Here is a 13,443-nt window from a genome sequence, read left to right as displayed (position 1 = left end):
TGTTGCTTGGAGTTTAATACATTAAGGTCTTATCATTTATTAGTTCTCCCCTTGCAAGTAGTTTTCCCTTACAATTAGTTTTTCACTTATATTTCAAGAATCTTTACTTACAACCATAAACTCAAATCTACTTTATTACTATTCTTTTAGGTGTTTTTGAAAAAAATATTAAATTACCAAAACAGTATAACAATTTTCATGAAACCAGTATTAAAATGCATGTCTTAAAGAATCATAATATCAATTTCTTTTATTTTTAAGAAGTATATAACACAGGCCAATTTGTAATCCCTAATATGACCCTCACAGGACCAGTCTCCATCCTCCACTTTCAGAACAGCTACTATCATTAATTTGATATATATCCAGACCATTTTTTTTTACTTTATATAAGCATATCCATAAATATTTGGCATTGTGTTTTATAAATATCACATACTATACAGCATTCTCTCTTTTTTTGAATTTTATTTTATTTTTTTATACAGCAGGTTCTTATTAGTTATCCATTTTATACATATTAGTGTGTACATGTCAATCTCAATCTCTCAATTCATCACACCACCACCACCCCCGCCCCGCCACTTTCCCCCCTTGGTGTCCATATGTTTATACAACATTCTTTAACCTGTTTTCTGTTTCCTTTTCACTCAACATTATTATTTGAGCTCTAGCCATGTTTTTAAATATAAATCTTATTTATTCATTTAAATTGCTTTAAAGTATTCCACCACACAAATATACTATAAATTATACAAGCACTGTCTTACTGATGGCATTTGAAATGTTTCCCATTTTTCACTATTATGTGCAACAAGCTTGCAATAATTCATGCACATATGCCAGAATTTCTCTTGGACATAAACCAAGGACTGGGATTGCTGGATCACAGAGTGTGTACATTTTCAGCATCTATGGGTAAAGCCAAACCGATGCCCACAGTACCACCATGTGCAGTGTAGGAACGTCGTGTTTCCCCATCCTTGCTTTATCTGACTTTTGAAAACCTAATGAGTGTAAAGTGTTTTGTTGAACATTTTTCATGTTAATTATCTTTCAGATTTTCTCTTCTATGAACTGTTTGTTCATCATCTACAGTAAGCTGGAATTCCTGAATTATTTCCTACTTATATATTAATATGCACTGGACTATCTTAAATGGATCTTGAATTAGCATCTTGGATGCTATCTTAGTCCATGTGGGCTGCTAGAACAAAATACCACGGACTGGGTAGCTTACAAACGACAGAAATTTAATTCTCAGAGTTCTGGAGGCTGAGAAGTTCAAGATCAAGTTGCCAACATGGTCACATTCTACTGAGGGTCCGCTTCCTGGTTCGCAGCTGGTGTCTTGTCATAGTAGGAGGGGCTAGGGAGATCTATGGGGTTCCTTTTATAAAAATATTTATCTCATTCATGAAGGATCCACCCTCAGGACCTAAGCATCTTCCAAAGGCCTCACCTCCTAATACCGTCACATTGGGCATTGGGATTTCAACATATGAATTTGGGGGACACAAACATTCAGACCATAGCACATGCTTTTGCAATACCATTTACTAAACAGTTGAAAAATACTGAGTTACTGAGTTATCCTTTCAATGTTGAAACATTTCATTATACAACATAAAAAAAAATAGCCATACTACTAAATCGCCACTAATCACATTAGAAAAGACTAATTTTTGTGAAGTTCTAGAGCACAAGGTGACAGAAACATGTTTTCCAAAATTCTAATTTTCCACTTTAAAGCTTAAATGTTATCACTGTCAACAATGGCAGTTGTTTTCCTTGAAAAGACAGGCATACTTTGTTCATTTTTTAATTTTGCCAAAAGGTATGCCAAATCTCCAAGTATGCCTATGTCATTTTTTTTTCAAGTAAAAATTGTGTTCAGTGAAAAAATGGCTAGTTTAGATGGCAACTCAATCACAAAAGTGCTTTTCCTCAATACAAACATTGCACTTCACTATGCTGGAGAAAGGCTCTATATGTACTTCTTTTTTTTTTTAGATTTTTTTGAATTGGACCACTTTTAAAGTCTTTATTGAATCTGTTACAATATTGCTTCTGTTTTATGGGGTTTTTGTTTTGTTTTTTGGCCGCAAGGCATGTGGAATCCTAGATCCCTGACAGAGAATCGAAACTGCATCCCCTGCATTAGAAGGTGAACTATTAACCACTGGACCACCAGGGAAGTTCCTATATGTACTTCTTATTCTCACACAGAACATTGTAAAAACTTATACTCCAACATTGAGATTTAATGATTTAATATATTTTATTGCTTCATCAAAGATTTTTTTAAGTTAAAACATTTTTTTTTTTACTGTGAATGCATGGCACTTACGCATTCACAACCAACCAACAAGTTGAGGTTGATGCCACTGTAGTTTTAACTACCATATCTTGAATATCACCAGCGTAGATAGCAATACAGAGGGAAAAAAAGGAAATAACATGCTAGGATTGTTATGAAAACAGTTTTAACCTAATGGACCTCCTGACTGTACCCATGAAACTCCAGAGGTCTATGGAGCATTCGCTGAGAATTACTGTATTACATCGACCAACTCTTTCATTAATACTCCTATGAACATACCAAGGTATTGTTCTACCAGGGAAGACATTTTGAGAAAATTGGGAGGTGAGGTCCCAGAGAAAAATATCCAGTTATAAACTGAATTTCCTGATCCTTTAATGATTTTCCTCCTTAAAAAATAGTGTTAAAGACTTGAACTCTTGTTCCTAAGAGCTGTTTGCTTAGTTTCTGTTTACATCTCCCTAAGTACTGAGGGAGATTTAGCAACATAAACAAACCCCTACTCAAAGATTTTTAATTTAGGAATCCTACCAACTTCACCTTTTGATATGTATGTCTTCCTTACATATTTAGGGAGAATTGTGTTCCTTTGTTTTCCGAAATTTGCAAAAGAAAAATCAAAAGATCTAATGACACTTGCCACTTTAGGAGGCCAAATGCAATTGTGTCATGAGACTGTTTATACATAAATTTTATCTTGATTCTAGCAAGCTCTTTTTTTTATAAAAGACTACTTTTAAAAAGGACCAAGATTATTCCATTCACTCCATTTGTTGGAGAGGGAGCTCAGAAATTCTCTGCAGCATTTTGGCCATAAATGGTGGGCACTCACCTATGACATCTACTTCCCATCACAGAAAACCAATGCCAGCTCAGGCCCTTGACACTTGAGACAACAAACATTTTGAACTGTGAGGCACGTGGCTTAAAGTTAACATCCACATAGTGTTTGGAGGTTGTAATACAGAAGGAATAAAGATCAGGGGAAGAACTTTTTAACAGGTCTTGAATTTGTATCCTAAAATTACAGCTCACTGTAATTAAACATATCAGATCACAATATGCCCTAAGAATGGCAGAATAATATAGTAAATAAATAACAAAACTTTTCAGAATTGGGAAAGAGCCTGAGCAAAGATGTTAAACAATATATATATATATATTTTAGTGGCAATGTTTTCAAGGTGAAATCTTGAATATAAAATTAAATCTGGCTAATAAATGAATTTATTTCATAGTTCAGTGGTGTTACTTCTGGTTAAATTTTTGATAATCTGTTTTACTTTTGTTCTGGAATAAACAATCATCATTCTTTAAAAATAAAATTTGTAATGTATTCTCTTTTTTCTGTTGATTTCTTTAGAGTTGGTTCTTACATTTTGAGGAAAATGTAGTTTGAGTAGTTGGAAGAATTACAGAAGAAAAAACTATTTTATTATTGGTTTTGCCTAGGGGTCAGGTCATCAACTCTAGCTGATGTATTTGAATTTTATATGCCGACTTCATAACAATTTGGGGTAAAATAACTATAAACAACTTAATGGTTGATGTCTTCACCAGAAATTGCTTGGCAGACCACATGGCTCATTCCCCAAATTCTTACTGCTACTATGAAATCCTTTTTGCCATAAAAAACGCTGCCATTTAAATAATATTAAGTGCAGTCTAACACGGCTTTATGCTGGAAACACCATCACCTTCCCTTTTAAAGATGATCTCCAAGGACTGGTATTAAGAGAAATATTTATGGGGCTTCCCTGGTGGCGCAGTGGTTGAGAGTCCGCCTGCCGATGCAGGGGACATGGGTTCGTGCCCCGGTCCGGGAAGATCCCAAATCCCACATGCCGCGGGGCGGCTAGGCCCATGAGCCATGGCCGCTGAGCCTGCGCGTCCGGAGCCTGTGCTCCGCAACGAGAGAGGCCACAACAGTGAGAGGCCGCGTAGCGCAAAAAAAAAAAAAAAAGATAAATATTTATGCCTGTGTTTATGAGCTAAATGTGTTTTTGTGCATGTTCAAATCAGATTTAGGAGTGGATCTTCTGCACCTTCAAAAGCAATATTTTTAAAATGTAAAGGAAGGGAAGTGAGGAACGCAGTAGTAGGTCATGAAATTAATTTAGCAGATTCTAACCACATTTTAAATGTGATGTAAAATGTATTAAAAGATGTGAGATACCCTCTAAAACTAATTGAAAAACACTGTTCTAAAGGACCATTTTAGCCGTATTTTTAGTTACGTATAAATAAGGAAAGGCATTCATGGATAATGAACTCATTAGTAATAGAAACTTTTCATTTCTGTCTTTTTTTTACATGCAGAGTTCTAGGAAGGGAGATAGGTCCATTGCACAATGTCATTCTTCTGTGTGGGACTTGACAGAACTTTAAATTCTGTTTCCTAAATTTGGGGTGGCTTCAAGCCCAGTGACAAGGCAGGACAGTGAAGGACAAAAACTAAAATCAGTTGAAGAAAATAAGAATGAAGACTGGAGACTAGTAAACTGGGTTCAAAAAGAAAAAAAAAAATTCTAAGAGCGAATGGGGTAAGCTGATCTTGGCATAGCAGGTTATTGTTAGAAGTACCTTTGGCCCCTCCATGCTCATGCATATTGGTTAGTTCTGCCCTGGCACTATGCTATTCACATTGATGAATAATGCAGATACAATCCCTGCTTATAAGGAGCTTATTCTAGTTTAGAGGATATAGACATTGAAAAACTGAAAAAGCGAATAGTAACAAATACAGGAAGAAAAACAAAAGAATTAATAATAGGATAGTGGAAGGAATGAGTGTTATATTAGTAGTCTTGCTTGACCTTTCTAAAGAAGTAATATCTAAGCCAAGAATTTCATTTATATGAAACCAACCATGAAAAGGAAAAAAATTGGGAAAAGGTAGATTGTTCCAGGTAGAGAAGAGTATATGGGAAAAGGTTCTGAGATCACAAGACTAATGAGGCAGGAGAATTAAAATGAGACATGTGTGGCTGCAACTGAGAGGGAGAGATAAGAATGCCTGGAGGTTGATGGTGATAAAGCCATGAATTCAATAGGTGTTTAAGTGTGAAGATACAGCAGTGAACCAAAAGATAAAGTTCCTAAGGTTCTTTTGATAAGAGAAGTATATAAAATAAATAAACAAAATAATGTGAATTGTAATTTCAAGGAGTAATAATTGCATTTAAGGAAATAAAGCAGGTTCTAAAGGTAAAGAGCAATATGGTTTTGCTTACGAAATGTTTGGAGCAGGCCACTCTAAGGAGGTTATGTTTGTTTGTTTGTTTGTTTGTATTGAAGTATAGTTGATTTACAATATTATAGTAGTTTCAGGAATACAGCATAATGATTCAGTATTTTTACAGTTTATTCTCCATTAAAAGTTATTACAAGGTAATGGCTATATCATGTGCTATATAATATATCCTTGTTGCTTATTTTATACATAGTAGTTTGAATCTCTTAATCCCATACTCCTAACGTGCCCCTCCCCTCTTTCCTCTCCCCACAGGTAACCATAGTTTGTTTTCTATATCTGTTTCTGTTTCTGCTTTGCTAAATACATTCATTTGTATTATTTTTAAGATTCCACATTTAAGTGATATTATACAGTATTTGTGTTTGTCTGCTATTTCATTAAGGTTAATATTCTCTACGTCCATCCATGTTACTGCAAATGGCAGAATTTCAGTCTTTTTTATGTCTCAGTAATATGCCATTGTGTGGTATATATACTGTGAACATTGGGGTGCATATGAACATTGAACACTGGGGTGCATATATCTTTTTGAATTCATGTTTTCATTTTTTCTGGATATATACCCAGGAGTAGAATTGCTGGGTCACATGGTAGTCCTATTTTTAGTTTTTTGAGGAATCTTAAGGAGATCATGTTTAAAGAGAAACAAAATTGGGAGAATCATTCATGAAAATATCTATGAAAGTAGATTTCACAACATAGAGTACAGCAAGTGCAAAGGAAATAAGGTAAGTACAGCCTCATTGAGAAGCAATAAGAAGACTACTGGAGCTAGAATCTAAGAGATAGCCAAGACCATAGCAAGGCATTTTTATTTTCAATATGTCTGGATGCCTCTGGATGGTTTTAAGCAGAGTAGTGAAATAATCTGATTTATTTTTTGAAAAGGATGACTCAGGTTGTGTGGTTGAAGATGAATTGAAAGGGAGCACATAAATCCGGCCAGCAGATGATGGCAGCTTAACCATGGTGACAGAGTGAAAGTTAGAAGGAGTGGTCATACTGTGTATATATTTTAGATGCATGGGGTGGGGGTGGGGGGGATAAGATATTTTGACATATTGATATTAAGTGAGAGATAAAGTAGGTGATATCACTTAAATTTTAGGCTTGAGTAACTGAAAGGAAGGAAGAAAGTGTCATTTCGATTGGAGGTTCAATTTTAGTGTATGTGCAGATAGGGAACAGGAGGTCTGCCCAAGGTGCTGAGAGGAGGCAGTGACTAGTGACTGGGGAATGATTCAGAAGCCCAGAGCAGAGGAGAGTCCCAGAGTTGTAAATTTAAAATACACAAAGTATTGAATTCATTTCATTAGTAGAAAAGCCCTGAGGGAAACTGGGGAGGATGAAGAAGCTCCACAAAGAAGCCTGAGAAGCAGCAGCCAATATGGTCAGTGAAAAATCAAAGAGCATCAAGCAAATGAAGAAAGCCTTTGGGGAAGGTAGAAATGATTATCTAAGAAGTCATGTAATGTGAGAATTGAAAATCATTCATTAGATTTGACAAAGTACAAGTCATTGTTGAGAGAGAAAAATTCAATTTTATTGCTTTTTGAGTCATGAGTTTTATCAGCAATGCCCTCTTAGGGAGAAAGTGAAGACAAAGAGTATTCAAATGCTTGCTGACTCATAAATAAAGCCAATCCACTTAACTATGAATGAAGTTAGAGAAAAAAGTCAGTATACAGATTGTGAGTTAACTATTAAAATTTCCTATAACAAACCTACTTACAATACAGATGAGCAAAATATTTTTTACAGGACATATTTTAACAAAAGTAATTTCTTGTAACAGACCTTAACAGTTTCTAAGTTTACATGTATAGTCTTTAGAAACATTAAAATAACCCTTTTAGCATTACTTGAGAAATCTTTGTCTTCCTTGGCAAATACTCTTAGACAGAAACTCAACTCTATGAAGATACAAAAGACATAAATTTAAGTTAAAATTTATGGGAAAAAAAAGTACGCAATGGTTTGCTAATTTTTTTTCCTTATGTATGTAAATTTAATAATATATAGGCTAAGTAATGGCTTTGTTTTCTCCTAGCATCTGGGTCAAGATATTTCTAATCTATTCGAGGTTCCCCATTAAAACTGAAGTCTGTTGTTTGTGGCTTCAATTATAATTTCTAGTCAAGGATAATTTAATATCACAGAACTTATACAAATCTTTTCCACATTGGGGAATTTGTCAGCAGAAGTTTCAGTAGAGCAGTGCAAGTGAAGCCTAATTGGAGAGCGATCAGAAGAAACGGGAGAAGAGGAGGTAGAGTCAATGATTACAGACATCTTTTGAAGAGTTTTGCTTTCAATAGCAGCAAAGGGAATGCAGGATCAAGAGTTTTTTGCTGTAGTTGTTTTTGCTTTTTAAGATGGAAATATGACATGTTGATAGATATGATCTTGTAGAAGGGGATACAGGACAAGGACAGACAAGCTAAGTGGAACAAAGTCCTTAAGCAGGTGAGACAGGATGGGTTCCACTTGGCAAGGGGTGGGTTTAACCTTAGCACAGAAGTTTATCCTTGGTCAAACAAGACTTAGTACAACAGGATAAGGAGTTTGAATTCAATGGACAAAAAAACAGAACAAATTTTAGTAACTGATCAGAAAGCGGGATCTCAGTTTTAGAAAATTAAGTTATAATGTGGCTTTTGGTAATCACAAGTTCCAGAAGGTAATAACCATTGGAGTGGTTGAAAGACAGAGCAGAAGAAAAAGCCACTGAAATGGAAAAGGTTTAAAAAAAATTAAAGACCAGGTGCTGGATGCGCCAGCCACATGGATGTTTATACTGCCAAGAACGATGCTATCTAGGCAGGGAGAGCATGTTTATAAGACAAAAACTTATTAATGAGTGAAATAACAATGAACATTGGTAGATGACATAAATAGGAAGGTTGAGAGGTTAAGAGTTAATATGTAAACCTCAATCTGATGGCAATGTTTCAAGATGAGGAGATGGAATGTTATGGAGAACGCTTTGTGGCTCTGAGGTCAATGGCTGAAAAACAAAGTCCAGTGCACAGTGGTATAAAACAGATGTAGCTTTGGTGGGAAGACTGAAGCACCTCTGTACTGTAGTCAGAGATCTGGAACAGCAGGAGCATGTGCTCATAAATGTAACAGTCTATAGTACCTTCCAATGGCTAGCTTTAACAGTTAATATGCACGGCAGAATCAAGCTTTGTGATAGACTGGTCAGACCACCTGTTGTTGGGCAGAGCTGTGGAATTCTGTGGGGTGAGTGAAAATCTCAAGAGAGAGACACTTCCTTTCTATTAATAAAGGAAAATTTTAGCTATTAATTGATATTTCTACTCCAATTTTTTTCTGGCTTGTCAAAACTATGTATAGATATGTACATATATATGTATTACCTAAAACATTTACAAAGATCAATAACCCTTGGCAACTACATGTCTTTGTCATAACAGAAGCATATTAATGCTGTACCAAGCAAAATGGTCAAATATTCGCCTCATTGCCTGTCACGCCATACACTGACAAGTCATTCACGGTTACTTTCATCTTGATGAGTTTATCTTGAAGAAATATCCTCATTGATGCTTTTCATTTTTTTCCCTCAAGGTTTAGGAGTTTCTTGTTTCAATTTAAAACACTTGTTACCAAGAATATTCGTCACCTGTATTTTATTATGCATGTTGTCTTGATACATCTTAGGGAAAATACATTATGCATCTGCTATGAAATGTTCTCATTTCCAGAGAATAACATTTTGACTTATTTTGACATACATAACCCCCATGCTTCACTTTAGAATGTTTTCCTATTTTATAATAAGTAATATAGTAGTTCCAAATTGAATATAACCTCATTATTTACCAAGAATAATATAATTAAATTTAAAATATGACTTCCTCCCCCACTGGAAGAATAATGCTATTAATCTTGCTGACTTTAATATGATTTTAAAATTGATTTAACAATCAATTATGTGAAGTACATGTAACTTTGCAGCTTCCAAGAAGAACTTTATCTGAGAATTAAAATTTTGCCCGGCATCACTTCGTTGGTGACAAGATGTCAATGGAATCAACCAAGAGGACAGAGTTATGACAACTTTTACAGTACTTTATTTCTTTAGGAGGCAGATTTTTGCCTCTGCGAACATGTATAGGTTGGTTTTCACATTTTCCTCTACTTGTGTAATTCTTAAATATATGACTGTTTGAATTCATCTGTCTGATTTTTCTACATGTCAAGTACATTTGTATTTTTCAACAAATCATGTCACTAACTTGTAGAAGATGTAATAAATCCCTTCCCCTATGCTCTGTGTTTATGGTAAATCCTCTGGCCTTGAGTATCTAAATATTAAGAACCCTAGAGAGGGTATATCAGGGTACTGGGTCTCAGGAAAGCTAGTACTTGCTCATTCATTTTTCTGAGCTTATTTTCTGACATGTTGCTTTAACATTTTAGAAGGCAAAACTAAGGCTCTGGCTCATGACTCAGAACCCACATGGAGCTTCTACTCCTCTCTTGTCAGACACAATTTGTCTCCTAGTTTCCTGCTGTTCTATTCTTTAGCATCATGTTTGATATTATGTAGCCTTCTTCCCTGGTTCACCCATTTGGATGTAATCTATTGCCCTGACAATTTAGGATCCTCAAATTCTCCCACTTCCCTTATAGTTTGTCTTCCTTGGCAATAACTCAATTGGAACAACACTGGCTTCACTCTTGGCCCATGTGTTTGGCAAACTTGAGTTTCCTGCTCTCTATAGATGGCTTTTCTGAAATATAACCCTGGCTTGAGTTGCAGACTTTGTGTTTGCAATTATCTGAAGAACTTGCCCTCAGTAAGATATGCTACTGGCAAACCATGCAGCAGTCCAGTGACCTTCTGGTGTTGGATGTTTTCCTCTTCAGTTGACACTGTTTTTATTTCTGGGCCAAACTCATTAGGATGTGATCTGATGCCTACCATCTAGCAAAGAAAAACTTTATGCCATTTTTTTTTTTGTAAACTTAATTCAGAATCTGTACGCTGACTGATGGACAAACCTCCTTTCTAAAACTTTAATAAATGAGCACCACACCACTTTATGACAACTTTTATATCTCTCTTTTTTTCTTCGCATTTACCCATTCAGCTTTGCAGTCCATGCCATTTCAATGAAAGTGCTTTCCACAAGGCTCTAATAATGCCTTCTCAGAAAATATAATAGATAGTTTGTAGTTCTTAAATTACTTGACTTCACAGGAGTATTTATAAACATTAGCCATTCTCTCTGCTATGGTCTGTTTGTGACCCGCCCCTCAAAATTAATATGTTTAAATATTAATGTCCAATATGATGATATCTAGGAGGTGGGGCCTTTAGGAAGTGATTAGACATGAGAATTGGACATCACAGTGCTCTTTTAAGAGACCCCACAGTGCTCCCTGGTCCCTTACTTATTTAAATAGGTGTACTTGTGTTAAATGATTATCTTCCAACCAGATTGTCAGCTCAGTGAGGGAGGGTACTATGTCACATTTCTTCACTCTCATGTTTCTGGTTTCTAGCTCATTTACAGACACTTTGAATAGTTAATAATATAAATATTATAAACAGAAGAATTGATAAAACTTCTCAAATGATTAAGATTTATTTGACAGCCTTGAAAAGTCTTCACTTCTTACTGAGGAAGCAAAAGCCAAAGTCCTTAATTTACATTACCTTACATGACTACATGACTTAGCTCTTCTATTGTTTACTTTTTGCTTTTCTTGAATTATTTTCCTACTATTTTTTACTCTGCTTGTCCCCAGAGCACTCTCCTTGCCTTTCTTAAATACACCAGGCATTGACTTTACGATGGCCTTATCTGTTACTGTTCCCTCTGACTGGAACGCTGTTCCCAGAGATATCCACATAAATTTCTCCCTCAACAACTTAAGATCTCTAGTGAAATCTCAGCTTCTCAATGAGGTATTTCCCAGTCCACTTTTTTTTTTTTTTTTTTTTGCAGTACGCGGGCCTGTCACTGTTGTGGCCTCTCCCGTTGCGGAGCACAGGCTCCGGACGCGCAGGCCCAGTGGCCACGGCTCACGGGGCCAGCCGCTCCGTGGCACGTGGAATCCTCCCGGACCAGGGCACGAACCCATGTCCCCTGCATCGGCAGGCGGACTCCCAACCACTGCGCCACCAGGGAAGCCCCCAGCCCACTTTTAAAACTGCAACTTGTCCTCACCAAAAGGCCACATAAATATATGCAATGTCCCTGATTTATTTTCCTCCCTAACAATTATAAACCTCTAATTATTAGACGCTTGTGTCTCTTATTTTATATATTTTCTTACCTCCTCTAAAATGTAAGCTCCATGAAAGCAGTGGATTTTGTCCCTTTTTATTCACTGTTATATCCCCAGTATCTAGAATATGTTTGGCCTTGTTGAATAAATGAATAACAATAAATAAATATAAAATATATATATTCTTTATACTTTTAATAATATTTACTTTTAAACACAATTTATGCCTCCTGTTTGACTACAGTTTCTACTATTTATTATTTTAATTTCACTAGAAAGTTTTATGTCTATTTTCTATTATCTATAGGTCACAGTGAGATGGAAGAAATAATTTTATTCATGTGGTTTACTTATATCATGTTAGAATACATTTTAATGAGTATCACTATCTGATATTGATTCATGGTATTGCTGCCTTTATTTTTGAAAGTCTAATTTACTTATACTTAATTTCTTCTAATTAAAAGGCATTTTACTAAAATGGTTTTATGCAAAAGCAAAATAAATAATTTAATCAGATACTGTATCATGATTTTCCACTAATCTGAATGTCACCAAATTACTTAAGTAAAATTGGCCATACATGAATTTGGATATTTTTAATATGATTTGACAAGATTAATATGTCTGTTAGTGCCCTTAGCAGAATAGAGACTGACCAGCTTTCTTTTCTTCCTCGTAATGAACATATGGGGTTCATCTTTTGCCTACAACCTGCTATATATCAACAGACCGTCATGGCAGGGCCAAAAGAGTCCAGTATATTTCATTAGTACAAATCCTGCTCTTTACTCCGTTCCACAAAAGGCAAGTACACAGAGCAACAGGGTTTCTAGGTTTTGTTGAAACATAATTTAGTTGAGTAATAGCTTGTTTGAATTCATGTTTACAGCAAATGACACAAAGAACTGGCAGCACAGGACATCTATATCCCCACTTCCATATACTGTCCTTGAAGAATAATAAATAATAATGTAGTGTTTCAAAGACTATGAAGGCTCCAAACCATTTGATTTGGTCTAATGTGTTATTTAACGTGCATTTTCAGTTTTTAGCTCTGGATTCTTTAGACAGCTGCAGCCAGTGCCACTCTCCTGCCACATCTGCCTAGCTGATGTTGCCATCAACATTCCACTGGAGTCAGTGAAACCTCAGGATGGACTTTTCTGGGGTTCCACTTGACTGTTACCATACATTCATCAATAGATGAATGATTAATGATTGGATTCCCAAATGGCTTTAAATATGTGTTTTAAATAAATTTGACTCATGTGTTTGTTGGCCATCTGTATGTCTTCTTTGGAGAAATGTCTGCCCATTTTTTGATTGGGTTTGTTTTTTTGATATTGAGCTGCATGAGCTGTTTGCATATTTTGGAGATTAATCCTTTGTCAGTTGCTTCATTTGCAAATACTTTCTCCCTTTCTGAGGGTTGTCTTTTCATCTTGTTTATGGTTTCCTTTGTTGTACAAAAGCTTACTAACTATTACAGAAATACAAATCAAAACTACAGTGAGATATCACCTCACACTGGTCAGAATTGCCATCATTACAAAATCTACAAACAATAAATGTTAGAGAGGGTGTGGAGAAAAGG

General features: G+C 35.6%; 1 protein-coding gene across 1 annotated transcript in view; it reads right to left on the bottom strand.

Annotated features, from left to right (window-relative positions):
* The window catches only part of LOC307191509 (uncharacterized protein), a gene marked incomplete at its 5' end in the record, with an annotated part of 194,915 nt that overhangs the window by 82,274 nt on the left and 99,198 nt on the right, over positions 1 to 13,443 (bottom strand). The gene's annotated exons all lie outside the window — the stretch shown is intronic.

Source organism: Stenella coeruleoalba (assembly GCF_951394435.1).
Source record: "Stenella coeruleoalba genome assembly, chromosome: 9".
NCBI classification, from domain to species: Eukaryota; Metazoa; Chordata; class Mammalia; order Artiodactyla; family Delphinidae; genus Stenella; species Stenella coeruleoalba.
The sequence above is the reverse complement of the archived record's forward strand: the minus strand, read 5'-3'. Positions and strand labels throughout refer to the sequence as shown.